Source organism: Canis lupus (genome assembly GCF_048164855.1).
Source record: "Canis lupus baileyi chromosome 5 unlocalized genomic scaffold, mCanLup2.hap1 SUPER_5_unloc_4, whole genome shotgun sequence".
Taxonomy (NCBI): Eukaryota; Metazoa; Chordata; class Mammalia; order Carnivora; family Canidae; genus Canis; species Canis lupus.
In genome coordinates this window covers 181,912-206,177 of record NW_027326411.1, presented here as the reverse complement: position 1 = coordinate 206,177, position 24,266 = coordinate 181,912, and the positions used below count along the sequence as shown (strand labels likewise).

The following is a 24,266-nucleotide window of genomic DNA, read 5'->3' as shown; positions in this document are numbered from 1 at the left end:
CTTTTGGTTAAAATTCAACTAATAGGAAAATATTAAGGTGTTATTTACAGATTAATGAATAAAACAGAAAATTGGATGTTTGGGCATAGAGCAATTATACTAATGGGTATGAAATTCCTTCTCTTGCCTCCAGCGAAAAGAACTGGCAGTTTTCTGATGAGGTGAGATATACATAATGCAACTTTAAAGCACATACAAGGCAAGCATAACATGACTTAAGAACAAAAATTTTTAACCAGAAGGGCTATAAAAATACTGTTTTATGCCATACAGAAACCATACAATGCATAATACAGTATTTGAAAAAGATTTAAAAATAGCACATTGCATATAAAAAATTCCAAAAATGCTACTTTCACATTAGAACAGCATGTCAGAGAAACCAAAACTGAACAGGCAAATCTTGTCCTAAAAGTATATTCATTACATCAAATGCTTTAAAAATTTTAAATACAACATATATACACAAGGAGAACAGGCTGTTTGTGTCGCTCTGTCACACAGTAAGATCCTTGTTCTGTTTCTAGGAGTTAACAAGTCCAACAGCTAAAAAAAATTTACTGATTTAGAACTACCTTCAACTTTCAAATGCAGTTCTTCAAAAATCAAGGTGAGGATATCAGTTATTACCTTTTCTTTTCATTCTAAACTGAAGTAAAAGTAAATTAATTTCAGGTAAAATAATTGATTCACTCCTCAGAGTGTAGATTTGCATGGCTGAAAATGCATTGTACCTTGAGGGTAGCTCTATCAAATTAAATCACAAAAAAAAAAGAACAAATTTAATGGTTTTGATTTTCTCTACTTCCCAAGCCTAATTTATGATAATTTTCTTAAATATCACAGTTTTCTGTGATATCTTCCTATGTCCTGTGTTGATTCTGTTTTAGATACATTATTATATTAATAAGGAGGTCTAAATTGTGAGAAACCATTGTGTATCCTATTCAGAGGCTTAGAGAGTTAATTAAATGACATTCTTAAATGATGACTTTGAAAAAAGCATATAATTAGTACAAAAAGCTGAACAAATGTAAGTCAAATTATCATAAAATAGCTATTATATAAATATATGTGTGCATATATATGCATTTAATTTTTAATATTAGATATATATATTTTTAAATAATGGCTTTAATTGTCATTTTGAATATATGGTAAGGGAAAGTGTACTTTAATTAAATATACATCATACCAGTGATGCTGGCAAGGCTGAGTTAATCCTAATATTGATAACTATAAAAAATATTTTGTACATGATAAGACAATGAGAGAAAAAAAGCAATCCCTTTGAAACAAAACTAAATATATATATATATATATATTCACAGTGGTTTGTATAAACAGTATGCACTTCATGACAAAAACATGTACAGATTGAGCACCCTAGGGCTCTCTATATCCTAAAGAAAATGAGCATTTACATTATTCATGGATTGAACTGAATTTTAAAAAGATCAATTGTACACTTACCCCTTAGGATAAAATGTTCTGGGTTGTACAACTTTAACACCATCATTAAAGTTGTTTGCAAAAGGAATACAGAATTAAAAAAACAAAACTTGGGATCCCTGGGTGGCGCAGCGGTTTGGCGCCTGCCTTTGGCCCAGGGCGCGATCCTGGAGACCCGGGATCGAATCCCACGTCGGGCTCTCGGTGCATGGAGCCTGCTTCTCCCTCTGCCTGTGTCTCTGCCTCTCTCTCTCTCCTCTCTGTGTATTCTCATGAATAAATAAATAAAATCTTAAAAAAAAAAAAAAAAAAAACTTTTTTTCTTGGGAGTGGAGAGTCTTTCATTTGCTGTTATAACCAGCAAATACCATTCATTAACTCAAAAAATGGAAGAGGGGGCCCCCTAAACACTATTTGAGCAAGCTGACCAATATACATTACAGTTTTAAAAATGAAAGTTATATGCTCTATGTTACAAGTCCCAACTAGGCAGTGTCAGAATGACATCTATTTCTTTTTTTTTTTTTTTTTTTATGACATCTATTTCTTTGCTTGCTTTGTGATCATACCCCTTGGAGGTGTTATAGGTCACGTGGCATTTGGCTTCTTTTTCTCTGCAGGCTTTAAAATATGAAAAGAACTCATTAGAGTCTCGACCACACTCATCATGGCACCTGCATTGTCAAAGTCTCCAAAATAATTGGGTTCAGGAAACAGAGTGACCAACTGCGTCTTTGCAAGAAATTCATATCCATCTTCAACCACCTGATGGGCTCTACATAGAAGATCCAAATCATGCTTATGGAGAAATTTTGCAACCACTTCTACACCAAATGTGAAGGACACTCCTCTGTCATTTTCATCTCAGCCTAAGACATCTTTAAGGGGGTCAGACCAGAAAAGATTACAAAGACCCTGATCTGGTACATCAGTTGGTCACGTAATTTGCCGAATCTGCTCCATAGATCAAAGATCTGGTGATAAACCTCTGTGACAGCAGAGTATCTTCTCATCCACGATGGCTGGTATCGGTAAACAGTTAAAGCAGTATTCATCATAAAATCCATAAATTCTATTGATGCTGGCACACTCATGTTTTCCTCTGAGAAGAAAGAATTCTCAAGATATTTGATTTTGTAAGCCAGTGAGGGGCAGGTAGTCTCCGATGACTGCTTCCCCTGTCCCCAAGGCACCGTTGCTTTCTGGTGGGAAAGTTGAAGCAAATCATAGTCTTGCCCGTGGATATCACCACTATTGTGAGTGGCGCTTCAAGGCCTAGTAGGATAGGCTGACCGAGAAGGATCTCTCAGGACTTTACGCACAGTCCTCGGATTTCATTCTCCTGTAGCTGGACTTTCTTACCAGGCTTGGACCCTCTCACTTCCTGCAGCCATTGGATGATGCTGTTGACGTTGAGTTTATCCCCCCTAACTGCCCCGCTCTCTGCTTCCTCCTTCTCTCCTCACCGGAACCATGAGAAGCAATATTAGATATATTTACAACTTCTTCCCACTTGTACTCAATAACACACAGTTGTCAAGCAACTTCAGGTTAAAATCCAGTCAGATGCCTCTGAACAGTGAGTTGCAAGGACCACACTAAGAATGACACTTGAAACCATAATCTTGACAGGAAAAAAAAAAAAGTTTAACTACATGAAATACTATTTAAAAAAACCAAGAGTCTCTCATTTATGGAGAGACCGTTTTCAAAAGGTTTACTTGTTTGGTCTATTACATCACATTTTTTCTGTAAATATGTGGTTAATATCTCAGTTTGATAGATAAGAGTCTATTTAACTCATAACCAACCTGAAAAATAACATACTAATGGCAACTAATCTACATTTTCATGAATGGTCTTCTAATATTTGAAGCCAGATATCTTGTCTACCTTATCTTCTGTGATGTGTACCTTTAATTTTCACATGAAATGACTTTCATGGGTCTCCTCTCTCTTTTTTATCAAAGTTTCTCTTAAAACACACCCAGCGTTTAACACAACATGGTCAGATGTGGTCTGACTAGAGGAGAGTGCATAGGAATTCCTATCTTCTGTGAAATAGATATAGTATTTCTGCTAGTGTGGCCAATCACACCTACTATTTCAGCAGTTACATTGCCCTATTTGTTCACATTAAGCTTTGTCAGCCAAAATCCCTGTATCATTTCTAAGTGAATTATTATACAGCCAGTACTCCCACATCCTGCATTTATGGGATTTCCAGCTTCCTTTTATTGCATAAAATGGACTGAGCAATTTTCATATAAAAGAGAGAAGCTTTTAGATGTAAATTTCACTTTGTAAAAATGTATTTCTATGTAAAACTTAGAAAAACCAAGGGAACCATCTGGATATTTTGAGGTAAGTAATTTATCTAAGCATTCTTAGAGGTAGAAAAAAATATTTTTTTGAGGCAGTAGTTCTCAAACTGTGTTTCACATTAGAATTCCAAGGGGGAATTTTTAACTTTCTCTAAGCTCAAGCTGGACCTCATACCAATTAAATCTAAGTGTATGGTGGTGGGAGTCAGCAACCATACATATCTCTAGATGACTCCAATATATACCAAAGTTTGAAAACTACTGGTTTAAGAGTGTAAGTCGTATAATGAGAACACATGGGGGGCACATCTAAGTTTCATCACTATTAGTTATAAAGCCTTGAGCAAGTTACATAACTTCACTTCAGTTTCATCATCTATGAAATGGAGCTAGTATTTACCTCCTGAAGGTTGTTAAAAGGATACATATAAAGCATATAACAAGGTGCCTGGCATATAATAGCTGTTACTAGTGTTATTTTTCTAATATTTTGAGAATGTATATGTTACCAATAGTTGGCACAACAAAATACCAACTTAAGGAATAAGCACATGAAATTTATTTTATTCCACATGTCATTCACCCTTATGAATATATTCAATATATATAACTCAAGTAGCAACATTTTTACTACATGTCAGTCCTGTTTTAAGAGCCAAATGGGAATGAGTTGTCAAAAAAATATGTCCTTGAGTATAATTAGATAATAAATTTGTTTATTTTATTAAAATCACTTTCATTCATGTATTCATTCATTTGGCAAATTAGGAGCCTCATAAATGTTAAGATACTATTTTATGTTGTGGAATTCAAAATAAATAATTTGGTTTCAGGCAGGGCAGCCCGGGTGGCTCAGCGGTTTTGCTTCAGCCCAGGGCATGATCTTGGAGACCCGGGATGGAGTCCCATGTCGGGCTCTTTGTATGGAGACTGCTTCTCCCTCTGCCTGTGTCTCTGCCTCTCTCTTTCTCTCTCTCTGTGTCTCTCATGAATTAATAAATAAAATCTAAAAAATAAAAATAAAAAAAATAATTTGGTTTCATATTATAATCATCTGGAGTGATTTTTTTTGAAGATTTATTTATTTTAGAAAAAGAGAGAAAGAGAGCATACACATGTGGTGGAAGAAGTGGGGGGCAGAGAGAGAGAATCTCAAGCAGACTCCCTGCTGAGCATGGAGCCTGATCCCAGAACTCTGAGAATCATGACTTGAGCTGAAATCTAGTCAGACACTTAACTGAGTCACCCAGGTGCCCCCTGGAGTCATTTTTTTTTTTTTTAGAAATATGAATGCCTAGGCCATAGTCTCAATACATAGAATGGGGATGGGGCTCTTGCATGAGAATATATTTTTTAAAGCTCTGAAGGCAATGTGCATCTAGAATAGAGAATGACTGATGTGCACAATTCAGACTGTGTTGCTATTACAAAGTCAGTACATGGATGATGATCTGAAATGCCCACATTTAGTTTAAGAATAGATGAGGGAGGGATCCCTTGGTGGCGCAGCGGTTTAGCGCCTGCCTTTGGCCCAGGGTGCGATCCTGGAGACCCGGGATCGAATCCCACGTCGGGCTCCTGGTGCATGGAGCCTGCTTCTCCCTCTGCCTGTGTCTCTGCCTCTCTCTCTCTCTCTGTGACTATCATAAATAAAATAATAATAATAATAATAATAATTAATAATAATAATAGTAAAAGAATAGATGAGGGAGGGTGCTTCTGGAATCTTCTATAAGAATGAGAACAGTAGCAAAAATTGGCAAAAGTAATTTCTTTAGAACTCTAGAATATAATGAAAAGTTCATAATTCAGCATGTTTATGCAAGAAAAATGGCTTGATCTCAGTAAGAACAATAAGTTTTGTGGCATTTAAAAACTTTCCCTATTCCCACCTCCCTCTCCCCAGCTTGATAGTAGCTAGAAACTATGTTATCTGAGAATACCTGTAGCCTAGCAACCATAGGAGGAGAAGAATGTGTTTGGAGCTCCGCCTAAAGCTCTATCCCAACAGAACACTTGTGATTTGACTTTTTTTTTTAATTTATTTTTTATTGGTGTTCAATTTACTAACATACAGAATAACCCCCAGTGCCCGTCACCCATTCACTCCCACCCCCCACCCTTCTCCCCTTCTACCACCCCTAGTTCGTTTCCCAGAGTTAGCAGTCTTTACGTTCTGTCTCCCTTTCTGATATTTCCCGCACATTTCTTTTCCCTTCCCTTATATTCCCTTTCACTATTATTTATATTCCCCAAATGAATGAGAACATATAATGTTTGTCCTTCTCTGATTGACTTACTTCACTCAGCATAATACCCTCCAGTTCCATCCACGTTGAAGCAAATGGTGGGTATTTGTCATTTCTAATAGCTGAAGAATATTCCATTGTATACATAGACCACATCTTCTTTATCCATTCATCTTTCGTTGGACACCGAGGCTCCTTCCACAGTTTGGCTATCGTGGCCATTGCTGCTATAAACATCGGGGTGCAGGTGTCCCGGCGTTTCATTGCATTTGTATCTTTGGGGTAAATCCCCAACAGTGCAATTGCTGGGTCATAGGGCAGGTATATTTTTAACTGTTTGAGGAACCTCCACACAGTTTTCCAGAGTGGCTGCACCAGTTCACATTCCCACCAACAGGGCAAGAGGGTTCCCTTTTCTCCGCATCCTCTCCAACATTTGTTGTTTCCTGCCTTGTTAATTTGCCCCATTCTCGCTGGTGTGAGGTGGTATCTCATTGTGGTTTTGATTTGTATTTCCCTGATGGCAAGTGATGCAGAGCATTTTCTCATACGCATGTTGGTCATGTCTATGTCTTCCTCTGTGAGATTTCTGTTCATGTCTTTTGCCCATTTCATGATTGGATTGTTTGTTTCTTTGGTGTTGAGTTTAATAAGTTCTTTATAGATCTTGGAAACTAGCCCTTTATCTGATATGTCGTTTGCAAATATCTTCTCCCATTCTGTAGGTTGTCTTTAATGGCAAGTTCTAAGAAAAGCTCCAAAGCTTTGTCTTTACCTCAGGGCTTATTCATTAAGGAAAGCCCTATTCTCAAGGCGTGTCATAAAAACTATCAGTGGCAATTATTTAACATAAAACCTGTTTGATATGGTAATATCAGTTCATCAGTTCGGACAAATGAGAGGCTGGCCCAAACATAATTAAAAAGGAAAATTTTAAAAATGGGATGTCCATAGAGGGCTTTGAAAAACTCCAACATTTTTGTGGGGATCTGAAATGCCACATATAAGTGAAGGGCATGTGTATGGTCAGAAAATACCTGAGATGGCCCTAAATGCTCATCTCTGGCTGACTTTGAGGCTCTACACAAGCAGAAATAAAGGGGAAAGTTGCAAACTGTTGGAGTGTTCAATGTGTGCCATAAAGTATACACAGAACACCTCATTAAGGATGAGAAACCTACTGGTGAAAAGAATTTAAGGAAATTTCTGTTAACTCATTTGCTGACCAGTAACTCATTTGCTCAGTAACTGAGCAGAAATCTCAGTGGCCATACTGACAAAGAATAGACATTATAGAATTAGTACAAGAAAGTAACTAACAAAGAAACAAAAGCAAAAACAGCAACACATAGCAAAAATACAACCCCTGAGAAGGAGGAAATCTGATTTCCAGAGTTTCTACATTGTATTATTTAAAATACTAAGTTCTTTCCAAAAAAAATTATGAGACATACAAAGAAAGGGGAATGTTTACCACAAAATATAACCAAAGAAAGAAATCAGTCAATAAAACTGGACCCTAAGGAAGCCCGTACCATCTTGGATTTAATAAAGGCTTTAAATCAGCTATTAAAAATAAGTTCCAGGAACTAAAGGAAACCATGCCTAAACAACTAAATTTGAGACCGTATCTCAGGAAGTAGAGAATATTAATAAAGGGATTGAAATTACATATAAAAAAGAATCATTAGAGGGCAGCCCAGGTGGCTCACCTGTTTAGCGCCGCCTTCAGCCCAGGGTGTGATCCTGGAGACCTGGGATCAAGTCCCACATCGGGCTCCCTGCATGGAGCCTGTTTCTCCCTCTGCCTCTCTCTCTCTCTCTCTCTGTCTGTCTCTCATGAATAAATAAATATACTCTTTAAAAAAAAGGAATCATTAGAAATTCTTCAGTTGAAAAGTACAGTAATTGAATTGGAATTCACTTCATGGGACCAATAGCAGATTTCAGCATGTAAAAGAGAGACTCAATGAACTTGATTTATTGAGACCCAATGAATCTGATAGGCCAATCAGACTATCCAGTCTTCAGAAACAAAAGAAAATGAAGAAAAATGAACACATCATCAGAGATCTATAAAACAGCATCAAGCATACCATTCTACATATATGGGAGTTTTGGAAGAAGAGGAGAGACACAAGGGGCCAAAAGAATTTTTTTTTTTAAATTTTTATTTATTTATGATAGTCACAGAGAGAGAGAGAGGCGCAGAGACACAGGCAGAGGGAGAAGCAGGCTCCATGCACCGGGAGCCCGACGTGGGATTCGATCCCGGGTCTCCAGGATCGCGCCCTGGGCCAAAGGCAGGTGCCAAACCACTGCGCCACCCAGGGATCCCCAAAAGAATATTTGAAGAAATAATGGCAATCACTTCTCGAATCTGATGAAAAACTTTAACCTATATATTCATGTATCTTAATGAATTCCAAGTAGGATAAACTACCACAGACTAACTAATATAAACTGTATAGGAGCTCTGGAAACCAGTTCAGAGATCTATAGCAAAGAAGTAAGAAAAAGTCACAATAAAAACTTCAGGAAATTTCCTGGCATTTTTTTCTTTCTCTTGTCCCACCCTCTTCCAGGCAATGACACAGGAGGAAGCAGATCAACTCCCAGTTCCTTACCTTGGAAATTATCTGCAACACTCTGGCCTGCCTATGAGCTACCTCAGAGAGACTGGTTTCTATCTCACCTCACTCAGAGCTCAGACAGGAAATTGTGGCAGAGTTTGGACCTGAGGTGGCAAAAACTATGGAAGGCAGTGGCAGGCATTGTGGTGTGGGGGACTTTAGATTCACATATACCTGGGGGCAAGAGATTACAAACAGAGGAATATAATAAAACATCTATGCCCCCAAAGAGAAGCTGGAGTGAGACTCTTTGATAAATTAAGATATTTAAACACAGCCATAATCACAGGGAAGTTTTTAAAAAGGATACACACAGGCCCAGATAGAACACATGCCCAGAAAAGACCTCTAAAGACCTTATAGCTTCACCCTGGGCTGATTCCAATAGAAATGACAGGATCTTGTTAACTAACTTTCCACTTTTCCAATGTGGAAAAACTAGGAAAGGTGGCTGTATTTTCATATGCCCGCTTAAAAGATCACAACACATACCAAGAAACAAGGCAACACAGCTCATTCAAAGGAACAAAATATATCCTCAGAAACCATCTCCGAAGGAACAAATGTATCAGGAAGGCTTTAAAACAATTGTCTTAAGTATCCCAAAGCTAAAGGAAAATACAAAGAATTAAAGGAAATAAGGAAAATGACATAGGAACAAAATGAGAATATGAACAAAGAGATATAATGAAAAAAAAAAAAAGGAACCAAATAGAAATTCTGGAATTGAAAAGTACAATAGCTAAATTGAAAATTTCACTAGAGATAAAAAAGAGACTCAACCAGGCAAAATAAAGAATCAGTGAACTTGAAGACAGGTCATTTGAAGTTACTGATTCTAAGCAGCAAAGGGGAGAGAGAGAGCCAGAGAGAGAGAGAGAGAGAGAGAGATCAACATAGGCATTATGAGAGTCACAGTAGAAAAAAAGAGAGAAAGGGACAGAGAGATTATTTCCAAACATTTAGTCTTGGAACATTGAAAAACTCACAGCTCATATCATGATCAATGATGAAAAGACTGAACATTGTCCAAGACTAAATATTTTAGGCCACAAACAGGACTAAATGTCCAGACTAAAGATTTTAGGCCACAAAACCAGTCTAAATTTTTTTCAAAGACTGGAATCATACAAAGTGTCTTTTCCAAACACAATAATTGAATGAAAACAGAAATAAACACCTGAAGGAAAACTGGAAAATTCACAAATATGTGGAAATTAAATAACACACTTTTAAATAACCAATGGGTTAAAGGAGAAACTATTTTCTATTTCCTATTTCCATCTATTTCCTAGAGGGAAAAAAAATAGCAAAACAATAGAGAATATAAATGAAACCAAAAGTTGGCTATTGAAAAAGATCGGTAAAATTGACCAATTGTTAGCTAGATTGACCAAGAAAAAAAAGAGATAAGACTCCAGTAATTTAGATCAGAAATAAAAGAAGGGACATAACAACCAATTCTAAAGAAATAAAAAAGATCAAAAAGGAATATTATGCATGGTTGTATGCAAACAAGTTGAATAACTTAGATGACATGAACAAATTTCTAGAAACACATAATCTAATAAGACTGGATTATGAAGAAATAGAAAATCAATATATCTATAATTAGGGAATTGAAACAGCAATCAAAAAGCTCATGACAAGTTAAAGCCCAGGACTAGATGGTGTTACTGGTGAATTTCACCAAACATTTAAAGAAGAATTAACAATAATCTTCCTGAAAGTCTTCCAAAGAATTAAAGAGCTAATATTCTCAACCTCAGTTTATGATTCTGATACCACAGCTAGACAGACACTATACAAAAAGAAAACCATAGACCAGTACTGTTTGTGAATATTGATGCTAAATTCTTGACAAAGTGCTGACAAGCCAAATTCAACAGGATTATACACCATGACAAAATAGGATTTACTCCTAAAGTGTATGGATGGTTCAACATAAGAAAATCAGTAAGTGTAATATACCACATTAAGAGAATGAAAGTAAAAATCCATAAGAACATGTCAATTTCTGCACAGGAAGCATTTAAACGAAATCAAATACCCTTACATGATTTTTTTTTTAAGTCAACAAACTAGGAATAGAAGGAAATTATTTCAACATAAAGAAAGCCAGATAGGAAAAACTCACAGCTCCTATCATGATCAATGATGAAAAGACTGAAAAATTTCCCTCCAAGGTCAAGAGCAACACAAGTATGCCTGTTTTTATCACTTCTATTTGACATAGTACTTAGGAAGTCCAAAAAGAAAAAGAAATTTTATTTTTTTTAAAGATTTATTTATTTGAGAGAAAGAGAGTAAGAGAGAGTGTGTGAGTGGGGAAGGAGCAGAGAAAGGGAGAGAATCTCTAGTAGACTCCATGCTGAACATAGAGCCTCACAAGGGGTTTGATCTCATGCTCCTGAGATCATGACCTGAGCCAAAACCAAGTCGTTTAACCACTGTACCACACAGGCACCCCAAGAAAAAGAAATTTTAAGATCTAAATTGGAAAGGAAGAAAAAAATAATCTCTATTCACAAATGACATGATCCTATATGTAGAAAGCCCTAAATTCTGTAATAAACTGGTAGAACTAGTAACTGAATTCAGCAACATTGTAGGTTACAAAATCAATATGCAAAAATTAGTTGTGTTTGCACTATACATTAACAATGAACAATGTGAAATGGAAATTTAGAAAACAGTGCCAATTAGAATAGCATCTAAAAGAATAAAATACTTAGGAATGAATTTTTAGCTTTGTACACTGGAAACTATAAAAGATTGGTAAAGAAATTAGATACAAATAAATGGAAAGATATCTTGTGTTCATAGATTGAAAGATTTAATATTGTTAAGATGGCAGTGCTACCCGTAGTGATCTACAGATTCAATGTAATGAATGTATCAACATCCCAATACTTTTTCTTGCCAAAATAAATTAATTCATCCTAAAATCTATATGGAATCTCCAGAGACCCTGAACTGCCAAAATGATCTTGAAAAAGAAAAAGTTGGACTCCTTAGACTTCCTGATTTCAAAACTTACAACAAAGCTATGGTAATTAAAAGAGTGTGGTACTGACATATGAACAAACATGTAGACCAAGGGAATAGGATAAGAAACTCAGATATAAACCCTTGGCTATGTGGTGGAATGATTTTTGACAAGGCTGCCAAGACCATTCAATGGGGAAAGGACAGTTCTTCAACAAATAGTGTTGTGAAAACTGGATTCCACATGCAAAAAGAATTAAGTTGGACCCTTACCTTTTCTATATTAAAAAATAATAATTTGGAATGGATTAAGGTCCTAATGTAAGACCTGAACTATAAAAACCTAGACGCACTGGGTGTTATTCTATATGTTGGCAAATTGAACACCAATAAAAAATAAATTAAAAAAAAAACCTAGAAGAAAATAATCCAATGAAGCTAAAGTTTGAGCAGGCTGAGTTTAGGTCTAGAAGTAGGATAATAAAAGTATTCCAAGCATGGGACCCAAATCCATTTCACTTCTTAAAAACAAGGGTACACAGGGGCTTCCACATTCATGAAAGGAGGCAGGAAAACACTACTAACTACTGTGTATGGCTACTTCTTGTGTAAATATGTGTGTCTAGAGAAACAGAGTGGTGTAACTTTGTGACTAGGAACATCAGTGAGATGTCTGTTGGAGGAGAGTGGGGATGTGCTAGATGGGTGATGGGTATTAAAGAGGGCACATGTTGTGATGAGCACTGGGTGTTGTATGTAAGTGATGCACCACTGAATTCTACTCTAGAAACCAATACTACACTACATGTTAACTAAAATTTAAATTTTTTAAAAATAGGCTATACCTTTGGTTGTAACTTTCCATTCTGTATATTACACCTCTGTCAATTCCATCCCCTCCTACACTAGCAACCTACACGGCAGCCCTTTTTGGAGGTAGCGTCTGAGAAGTACATGGTAGGGGAGAGCAGCCCCAGAGCAGGGGAGGAATGTAGGTGAAAGCCACAGATTTGACCTTAGATGGGGTGGTCCTTCCAGCTGCAGTCTGAAGATAAGCCGTTTAACACCCTCACTATTGTTTTGGTCCTTCATGAATCCACCACTTGAAAATGTGGCATACGGAAAAAAAAATATTTGTAAGACAATTCACTTTAATCTTTTAGGATTTGGGGAACTGGGAGCCAGATGAGTATACTTCAAACTGTTTGGTGACTTTAAAATGAGAGCAGACCCCAAATAGGCAGAACACAAACATGGATCCCATTTTAAGGAGCTTTCAGATTTAAAACAAAACGAAACTGTGTAGCCTGTTAGGCACACCATTGGACAGCTATACATTTGACAGTCCAAACATGACCAAATCAAAGCTCATAAACCATGTTTATGGCAGTAGTCTTAGTATGAAACTACACCACTACACATGCCTTCTCTAGCTTCTCTTTGGCTTCCTGATTGGGCATGGGTCATTGGACAGCTGAAGGTAAACAGTGTGATGTCAGATTCCTGTGCTGTTTGATCAGCTGTGTTCCGTCACACCTGCAGTCAGGAAGCTGGCCTCATCCACACTCAGTGCTTGACATTCCTGGCTAAAATTGCCTAAACGTGTATTCCAACCTCACAGAAAGTAACTTTTTCTCTTCCCTTTTGGGGAATCATTCACAAATGTCTCTGATAAGCTACTCTGTTTGGAGGAGCTCCTTAGGCCACTGGGTTTGAAATTACTAGCGATTATTTTCCTCTAAGATCAAAATTCAGAACCAGACATTATTTTCTAAACAGCTAGCAAAATCAAGTTTAGGGAAGTGACAAAGCCAAATGATCTCATGGATATATTACTTATTTGGAGTATTCTTCCTAATTCTACAAGTGGGTTACAATACATGCAGAATAGTTATTCTAAAAATGAGAATACCTGTTTCCTATCTAATTCAAAAATGATGGCTATAATATAACACTTTAATACAAATTAGCCTGATAAAAAGGCAAATGAACATATCTGAACTTCCACTTTTTCTTATTAAAAACTTTTTAAAAATTAACGAAAAGAAACAGAATTAAGAAAATCAAATACTATCTTGCCAAACTGTGGAAGGAGCCTTGGTGTCCATCGAAAGATGAATGGATAAAGAAGCTGTGGTCTATGTATACAATGGAATATTACTCAGCCATTAGAAACGACAAATACCCACCATTTACTTCGATGTGGATGGAATTGGAGGGTATTATGCCGAGTGAAGTAAGTCAATCAGAGAAGGACAAACATTATATGGTTTCACTCATTCGGGGGATATAAAAAATAGTGAAAGGGATTATAGGAGAAAGGAGAGGAAATGAGTGGGAAATATCTGTGAGGGTGACAAAACATGAGAGACTCCTAACTCTGGGAAACGAACAAGGGGTAGTGGAAGGGGAGGTGGGCAGGGGGTTGGGGTGACTGGGTGATGGGCACTGAGGAGGGCATTTGGCGGGATGAGCACTGGGTATTATACTATTTGTTAGCAAATCAAACTGCAATAAAAATATACAAAAAAAGAAATAACATAAAAATGCAACAATGTTTTAAGAAAGAAAATGGTTCTCATAAATGTTGGTGAAAGACAGGAAAATAATTAGAAGCAATGTACCAATTATATATTCTTTATATGAGTTTCTGTATCACAAATTTGAGTTGACGCTCTGCAGCAGAGTTTTGCTTCTTAAGAACAAAGAATTTAATACATGGATTTTTGCCAGACCCAGCTGTTGCATCACAAGTTTGTAATACTGAACACCTGTTCAACCACTGTTTTTCTCCCAAAAATGTGTTTGATCATGCAGCTTGAAAGGAATGGCTTTTCACTTCTATTTACAAATCTCTCAGACTTTTTACACAGTACTTTAATTGTCTGCAACCATACTTAGGGCTCATGAAATTTACTAAATAACTTCACTATAGAGGTCATGAGGATCTCTATCCTTTTCAGCAAGCTTAATTGGAAAAAAAACAAGAAATTTTCCTCAAGCCTAACACACAAAAAAACTCTCACCTTACAATGGTACGCTGTTAAATAAAATGACTTAGAAAAATATGCAGTGAATTTTTTGTGGTTATTTCAGTTCAGCTTTCTGTTCTTCAGTCTATCAAGAACTGATGAACAATGCTTATTTTCTGTCTTGGATATTCTTCCAAGTTTTATATATGACATAAAACAGGTTCGTATTTCACATTCTGATTTTCCGGTCATATAAAGAAGAAACAAAGAATTATTAAGCTTGCAAAACATACCTCTTTCATGTACCATATTTTCTTTACCACTGAGAAGCTATCAAAAACTATTACCGACTTTCTCAAAAATGAAGGAAAATGTTATGTTTTCTAATTGAGGTCTAGTGGTGCGAGTGTCAATCCTCCTTACTATGAAGATGTCACATTCCATTTGTTTTATGTCTCTAACAACTATAATGCAGCTGCAGTACAAAATCAGATTATGAATCTTTATTTGTCTCAAGGATCCCCCAAGTCAGTACCTTAGTACTTTGCTGCCTAGCTCATTCACTGATATGTCGCTTTAAATACTCCTTTGCAAGAAAAGATGCAATGCATTCACTAGAACTGATTTTCACATCTCATTTCCTTTACAGGTCTGAAAATGTGTTCTAATACACCTGGTGTTAAAAATATAAAAAGTGGATAACATCTGTTTTGAACAGTTGACATTTCACCATATCCACTCCACATGGACTCAAACATAGTGTGCTTAGGCTTCATGATGCCTGACAGACGTGGTAGGGACCCTGACATAGCATAAGCTGTCTGAAGGCTTGGCTTATGCTTTCTTCCCATTTATGTTGCTCTTAGCTATATTTGACAGCTGATTTCTGCAGCATTTCTGTCAGTGTTCTTAATCCAGACAAAGAAATTCTTTATTTCAAAATGGTGCTAAATCCTATCATTCATAAGTTAATAAGCTTAAATGACTTGCAAAGCATCTTATGTGGAAATTCTTTCTTAGAAAATAAAACACAATCTTTCCTAGAAAGTTGAGTCATTAACTTACTTGAATGGGGCTGGGGTGGGGAGGAGGAGGGAAGAACAGACCAAAGTATCTGGCAAGATATCTTCTAGTTCCTTAATTTTACTGCAAGCTGGAAGCCCTGCATAGTCAGAAAATGTTTCCTGCCTCTACTCTCCTTCAGAATTTATAATCTCATTAGAAAACTATTTTAATTCAAGTAAAAACAACAGAATATCCAAACTGCTACTTGAAAATGCTAAATTGAGGGCACCTGGGTGGTTCAGTGGTTGAGCACCTGCCTTTGGCTCAGGTCATGATCCCAGGGTCCTGGGATGGAATCCCACATCAGGCTCCCCACAGGGGGCCTGCTTCTCCCTCTACCTATGTCTCTGCCTCTCTGTGTGTCTCTCATGAATAAATAAATAAAATATAAGAAAAAAGAAAATGCTAAATTGAATATAATTGAGTAGGATAAATTTTGGATGGTGATGTTCAATAAAACATGAGGCCCCAGAAGAGTTCCAGTACACATAACCTGTCTCCATGCATACAGACATTTACAAGTATCTTTATCCATATTATTTCAGCTAATCCAAAAGGCAGTTGATTGTAAAATGTGCAATTATATTTACATACCACCAAGGAAAACATTGCCCTTTAACCTATGATGCAATGTCAATTATAAAACATTTCCCTGAGCTACTATGTTTGTATCTCTACCATTAGGTCAAAGGTAACTTTACTTTTTCTAAGTGAAAGAACATTCTAGAAAGTCTCAACTATTTTGTTTAACCTCATTCTGTATTTTAACACTGGAAACAACTGCATAAATGTTATGCATTTATGTTAAGATTATTTAAAAAAGGCATACAAAATGTAATGTGTACCTACAGAGGGTTTGGCAAACAGTGCGAAATAATGTTGCTGAATTAATGAAGTTATCTGATTTGCCCAGAGATTAAATGAAATCACTGCTGACTTCTAATATAATATTAATTATATTAATATAATATGATTTTAACTTCTACTTTACTGTATTCGTGTATTGTCACAAAACTCTTTAAGGCAAAATGAAAATTTAAATGTAAGTGCTTAAGAAGTATAAATCCAGTCCATTTACTAATTATTAATACTACAACATGTTCCTCTCAGGCATCGTTATATATTTGAGAGCTATCTTTCACACTTACTTAAAGCCAATGGAAGTAATGGAAGATGCTGTATCTCCTTAGGTATAATATGTGGATGAAATAGGAATAAAAAATTATTCATCCCTCAAGTTACTATGTCCTAGGTTGAAAATGGAATCAAAACCAAAACCAAATCTTTTCTATTCCTGATTTGTGATTAATTTTTGGTAAAAGAATTGAAAAAACAAAGAGCCCAACAATTCATGGATTTGAATTATTAATTAGGTTTAGTGTGAAAAAGGATTACTCAATAAACTATAAAAACATTGTTGAAAGCTTACTAAAATAAATACAGCAAGACCCAAATGTCTTTGTGTGGTTTACACTGTAATTACTTCAGAGTATAAATGGTTCAAAATTTGAAAATTCAATTATATGCATTTCATTTTCATTTAATTTTGTGAATTTTGAAAAGCATGTGGTTGTTTCTTTTTAAATTTTAGTTTTTTAGTCTCTCATTGAGGATGGCAAATACTGTTGGAAACAAAACACTGAAGGTAAAATTTTAAAGTTTCCCAAACTGAACAAGTGTCAAAGAGAGTTAAATAATGACAATTCTAAATGATTTTTAAAGCTTCTTTTTTTAAAACATACTCTGTCATTTAGAGCAGTTTTTGGTTGATAGCAAAATTGAGCAGAAGGTACTGAGGTTTCCCATAATGTCTGATCCCGCACATGCACAGCCCCCCATTATCAACACAGTGGTACCCCATTGTATGACAAATCGAAGACTTGAAATATTTGAAATATTCTCTCAAAGTGGCACACTAAATGATATTTTTTTAAAGCTTGTAGCATTTACATTTTTGAGGTTCTCAAAGCTTAAAAGAGCCCTAAGACTTTAAGAAATCCCATATTTTCTGGAGCAATAGGGCTTTTCTTCACAAAGGAACTGTCCAGAAAAAGCTTCAAAATGAAAAGAAAACTGTAGAAACTTGTTTGTTGATGTGGGTGGCAGCTGTTTTGTGGTAGAACCATAGCACAGGATATGGGGTTAGAACTGGGTCATATCATACGCTCAGTTACCATTCTAGTTATGTGATCTTCAGCAAGTGTTTAAATAATCTGACAACTTACTTTCCTCAGAAGCAAAAATAATTGTGCAGTTAATTGAGATGCTATATGCAAAAAGCTATAGGTTACATACATAAAATTAATTATGGTGAAAACAGTAAAATGACAATCTAGTGTGAAAAGAGGTAAGTACCATGGAATCTGCTTTACAACACAAATCTGGATGAAGAGTTGAGAGTCCTAGAAGGACACATACCTGGGAATGACCGTGTTAACTAAAGAAGAAAATCTCTGGCCAAATTAATATGTGGGACCACACTTCCTCTTTTTTTGGTTATCATCTGCTTATTTTTCTTATCATTTTAAGTTTTTATTTAAATTCCAGTTTGTTAACATAGTGTAATATTAGTTTCAAAACACAGTGATATTAGGTACTTCCATACAACACCAAGTGTTCATCATAGCAAGTGTATTCCTTAATCCCCATCGTATCATTTTATTCATTTTTTTCATCATGGTAAGTATATTCTTTAATCCTAATCCTCTATTTCCTCTATCCTCTCCACCCATCTTCCTTCTGGTAACTATCAGTTTGTATTCTATAGTTAAGAATCTGTTTCTTAGTCTGTCTCGGTCTCTCTCTTTTCTCCTTTATTTAAGCTCATTTATTGCTTAAATTCCACATATGAGTAAAATCATATGGTATTTGCCTTTCTCTGACTGACTTATTTCACTTAGCATGATACTCTCTAGCTCCATACATGTTATTACAAATGGCAAGGTTTTATTCTTTTTCATGGCTGAGTAATAGTCCAGTATATATATATATATATATATATATATATATATATATATATATATATATGTGTGTGTGTGTGTGTGTGTGTGTGTGTGTGTGTACCACATCTTCTTTATCCACTCATCAATGGATACTTGGGCTATTTCTAATAGTTTAGCTATTGTAAATAATTCTGCTATAAACATAGGGGTGCATGTATCCCTTTGAATTAGTGTTTTTGTATTTTTTGGATAAATACCAGTATTGTAATTACTGGATTATAAAGGAGTTGTATTTTTAATTTTTTGAGGAAAAATATTTTCCAGTTTTACACAGTGGCTGCAGTTTTCATTCCCACCAACAGTGTAAGAGGGTTCCTTTTTCTTCACATCCTGACCAATACCTGTTGTTTCTTATGCTTTTAATGTTAGCCATCCAACAGGTATGAGGTTATATCTTATTGTAGTTTTGGTTTGCATTTCCCTGATGATGAGTAATATGGAGCATCTTTCCACATGTCTATTGGTCATCTGTGTCTTGGAAAAATGTCCATGTCTTCTGTCCATTTTTAAACTGGATTACTGTTTTGGAGGGTATTGAGTTGTATCATTTTTTTATACATTTTGTATACTAAACCTTTATAAGTTATATAATTTGCAAATATCTGCTCCTATTTAATAGATTGCCTTTTATTTTTGTTGATTTTTCCTTTGCTGTGCAGAAAATTTTTATTTTGATATAGTCCCAAAGTTTATTTTTGTTTTTATTTTCCTTGCCTTAGGAGACATATCTAGAAAAATGTTGCTACAGCTGATGTCAGAGAGATTACTATGATTTTCTATCTCACATTTAGGTCTTTCATCCATTTTGAATTTGTTTTTGTATATGGTGTAAGAAAGTGGTCCAGTTTCATTTTTTTACATGTTTTTAGAATAGCTCAAATTAAAATTTTTGTTTCACTAACTTCATTCTCCTTTAACACTGGAAATTTAAATGCGTAAATAAATTATGAAATGGCCATACAACAAAATACTATACAGCTAAGGAAACTAGACAGGGTGTGGAAAGATATAGAGAGAATAAGAGAGGTATTCACAATTCATTGTTAAGGGAAAAACTCCAATCTAACTCTTAATCATGGTTATCCCCAAGTACTGAGATTACAGGTAATTTTTTTCCTTTGCTTTTATTTTTAATTAAAAAAACACTTTTTACTTGTAGGAGAAAACTCATAAAACTCCTTGTTTTTATTTACATTCTAAATTTTACAGAGTGAGGATGTAACCTATGTTATGTAAAACTTCAGGTTTACAGCTCTTTGCAGGGGTGCCTTAAAAGACAACCCACCATTATTTGCATATCTTAGACTTGGGTTTCCCAAAACAACAGCCACTAGCTGCATATGGCTACTTAAATTTAATTTAAATAATTTAATTAACATAAAACTTAATATAATTAAAAATTCAATTCCTCATTCATACTAGTCATATTTCAAGGGCTCAATAGCCACAGGGGGCTTAATGGTTACCATATTTGAAGAGTACATTTCCATAATCACAGAAATTTCCATTAGATTGAGCTATCTTAAACCATAGATTGGGATCTGTATACACAATAAGATACGATTTTTCAATATTATGAATGTGCTTTCTTCTTTTTGCATTTCTGAGCACATGACCTCTTTCATACTCTATCCCTGAGGTATCCTTCTACCTTGGGAAGATAAGTTTTGTTCTATAAAGATGAAGGAGAGAGACCATACAATACTCATTTACCTTCTCATCATAGAAAATAGGATTTTTCAAAAAAACAAGAGCCTTGCAAATCCACCATCTTTGCCTGAAATCATGGTCTTCTCATGTTTTGTAAAGTTACCATTTCTTAGTTGTCAAAGTTAAAATACAAAAACAAAAACTCAAACTCTCTCTTGATCACCTTTGCATAGCCAATACCAATCACACACCAATATCTGATTCTACTTTGCAATTCTTTCTTTTTCTTTTTCTTTTTCTTTCTTTTTTTTTTTTTTTTTAGAGAAAGAGAGTAGGGGAGAGGTAGAAGGAGATAGTGAGAGAATCTTAGGCAGGCTCCATGCCCAGCATGGTTGATCTCACAACTCTGAGATCATAACTTGAGCTGGAATCAAAAGATGCTCAACCACTTGAACCACCCAAGTGCCCCTGCAATGATTTCTGTACTGACTCTTCTCTTTGCCCACACTGCCACTGTGTCAGGTCAGATTCTAATTATTTTCACCCGAACCACTGCACAAGCCTAATTAATCACCTACTCATATTTTCTAATTAACCAATCTGCTCACATCACATCCTTATTTAAAATTCTTCAAATGTTTGTGTTGCCTAAATGATAGTGCATACAGAGGAGTGTAGTTCTTGGTAAGAGTAGTGAACAAGCAGGGATGCCTGGGTGGCTTAGTGGTTGAGCATCTGCCTTCTGATCGGGGGGTGATCCCAGGGTTCTGGGATTGAGTCCCACATTGGGGTCCCTGCATGGAGCCTGCTTCTCCCTCTGCCTATGTCTCTTTCTTCTCTCTGTGTCTCTCATTAATAAATAAATGAATTTTTTTTTAAAGAGTAGTGAACAAGCAGAGATCATGCATCTGCTCTTTCCTCAGGAGTGATAAGATGGGGGCTGAGGTTTCCTTGAGAAAAATTCAAAGACACTAAAGTGGTAGGAATAGATAATGCGCAGGGAAGATTCAATAGAAATGGAAAAGTAGGAGCTCTTTATGGAGGCTTGGATCCAATGTAGGACTTGGGGCCAGGGGCTAAAAGACAAGCATGATGGGTTGTGTTTAGTTTGAGTGTGGTTCAGTTTAGGTTGCTAGAATAGTCAGATATTCAGGACAGAAATCCTGGGCAGGAATGATGAAAATGAAAATACTGGTGTGTCTCTTACAGAATGTCTTATTACAGATAATAAGATAAATAGGCAAATTTGTAAATAGGCAAATTTGTAATTAAAATCCATGAGAATAAAGGACATAATTTACACATAACAGCACTATGTAGAACTGTTAATCTATATACAAAATGGTATCTCATCATAAAACAAAATTAAATTCTGTATTTAAGTTTATATTTTTGGTGATGATTGGGAATGAACCAGTATCCACAGCATCCTTCTCTGGGAAAAGTAAAGACTTTTAATATGTGTTTACCTGTTACTTTACACTACCTAATACATTTTTTTAAATTTTTTAAAAATTTTTTAAAATTTATTTATGATAGTCACAGAGAGAGAAAAAGAGGCAGAGACATAGGCAGAGGGAGAAGCAGGCTCCATGCACCGGGAGCCCGATGTGGGATTCGATCCCGGGTCTCCAGGATCGCGCCCTGGGCCAAAGGCAGGCGCCAAACCGCTGTGCCACCCAGGGATCCCAATACATTTTTTTGAATCATCTAGTAATTTAGATTCAGATTGCTACTGTGATAATATTATCTGCCTTTATTTTATTTTATGTCATTAATTTTAAATTCTTTCTTAGAAATTTTCTAAAATTTGAGAGACATATTATCAACAAAAATTTATATTTACCTATAAATTCCAGTGAGTTATTTGCTTATTATTGTTTCTATAACAAATGCTATTCTCTTTTTTAAAGAATGTTTTGTTTTGCTGGAAAATAGTCTAAAGTTGTTGGGGTTTTGTTCCAGAAAAGGTTTATGGGGAATAAGCTTCCTGAGTCTTGACATTTCTGAAAGAAAAATGTCTTTATTCTGTCCTTACTCTATACTCACTTGAATGCTAGTTTTTATAGGATATAGAATTCCAGGATAAAAATACTTTCCTCTAAAGACAGTGAAGGATTTGTTCCATTTTCTTTTACAATTTATTGTGAATGATGTTAAGTCTAATACTGGTGTGATCCTTGTTCTTATGTAATTTTTTCCCTTCCTCTAATTTTCTGGAAATGTCCAATCTGAATTTATGTCAAGGTATAGATAACTGTCTTTGTTCTTCCTGCTTGGCACTAAGTGGATCTTTTCAATCTGAAGACTACAATCTTTAACTCTTCACTTTACAGAATCTTCCCTCCATTTTTTAAATGATGATTTTTCTTTATTTCAATTGCTCTCTTTCCTTTTGTGTATTTTCTTGTGCTATATTTTCAAACTTTCCCCCATCACCAGCCTACTTTCTTTTTACTTTTACTTTGCATTCTTATTTACTAGACTTTATCTTTCAGATAATTACTCAAACATATCTAGTATTTGTCTCTTCTATTAAATTTATTGTTTTGCCAAAACTATATATTTTTAAGATTTGTTTATGTATTTATTAGAGGGAGGAAAGGGCAGAGGGAGATGGAAAGGGAGGGAATCCTCAAGCAGATTCCCACTGAGCTTGGAACCTGACATGAGGCTTGATCCGAGGACTCTGAGATCATGACCTGAGCTGAAATCAAGAGCCAGATGTCCAACCAACTAAGCCACCCAGATGCCACACCAAATCTATATTTAATCTCCAAAAAGCCTTTGTTAATCTATGAACGTATCTTTTTTTTTAATATAACAGCCTTTTTGGGTATAGTATTCCCCTTGGGTCATTCCGAGGATATAAGTTTTTAAAATTTCATATTATATTCCTTATGTTATCTGTTTCCTCTGAAGTTAATTCTGCTTCTTAATACTGGCTTATCGATATCAAGGATATGTAGTGATATTTCCTTAGTGGACTCTTTCTTGATCCCTAAATGATCCCTAAATACTATCATTTACGTTTTACATTTAAAAAATTTTTGTGGACCTTAAAGAATAGGAATTATGTTATATATCTACTTCTGAAACTTGGTATTTTTGCTCAATATATTTATAAGATGTATTGATATTGATGAATACATTACTGAAATACATTTGTTTCTCACTACTGCGTTGTATGATCATAGTATCATCCTGTTGTTCATTTTCATGTAGGTTGACACTTGAGGTGTTTTTATCTTTATGTTTTATTACACTTATTTTGCTCTTATATAAAAAATAGCTCATTGACCAGTCTGTAATAGATTTCTTCTATTATCAATACACATCACAATTCACTTTTTACAAAAGATTATTTCTAGTCACAAATATTTACAATGATATTTAGAGTCATGTTAAATTTATTATAGGAGTAAAATCCTTTAGATTTTTTAAATCAAGCTGAAAAGAGATCTTTAAAGAAAATAATAAATTTACAAAAGAGCTAAAAGACTTCCAGTTCAGCCTTTTTTTTGTCATGTAAAAATTTTATTTATGGGTTTTATATCCAGTATTTATTGAAAGCTAAGAAAAGTGGGATTCATGAAATAATTTTACTTTATTTTAATTATTTTAATTGATGCTAATCCTTGGTTCTTTGTATTTTACTTTTTCAAAGTAACAAAGAACTTAACGATCTTTCACTGTCATATTTCAAGCTATATAAATAAGATAGAAGTAATTTTATGTTTCTTAAAGTAGTAGGTATATACAATTTTCTTATCACCCAAGAGATAAGAACAGTCAACTTTTCTTCCTCTTGACTTACCTGACATACCTGTTTCAATTGCACCAGCCAGGTAGAACACGGTAAGCGCTGCCACCTGAGCCTAGTTTCATTTGGCATTTAAAAACTAACCAGGAAAAGACATTGCTCAAAAAT

At 35.2% G+C, this 24,266-nt stretch overlaps 1 protein-coding gene, 1 long non-coding RNA gene and 1 pseudogene across 2 annotated transcripts in view; 1 reads left to right on the top strand and 2 right to left on the bottom strand.

Annotated features, from left to right (window-relative positions):
• Window positions 1–24,266, bottom strand: part of LOC140629432 (outer dynein arm-docking complex subunit 2-like) — a 216,335-nt gene that overhangs the window by 60,972 nt on the left and 131,097 nt on the right. The window lies entirely within an intron of this gene.
• LOC140629434 (uncharacterized) overlaps window positions 1–24,266 on the top strand; it is a 187,104-nt gene that overhangs the window by 129,480 nt on the left and 33,358 nt on the right. The gene's annotated exons all lie outside the window — the stretch shown is intronic.
• LOC140629436 (serine/threonine-protein phosphatase PP1-gamma catalytic subunit pseudogene) lies at window positions 1,781–24,159 on the bottom strand (annotated as a pseudogene).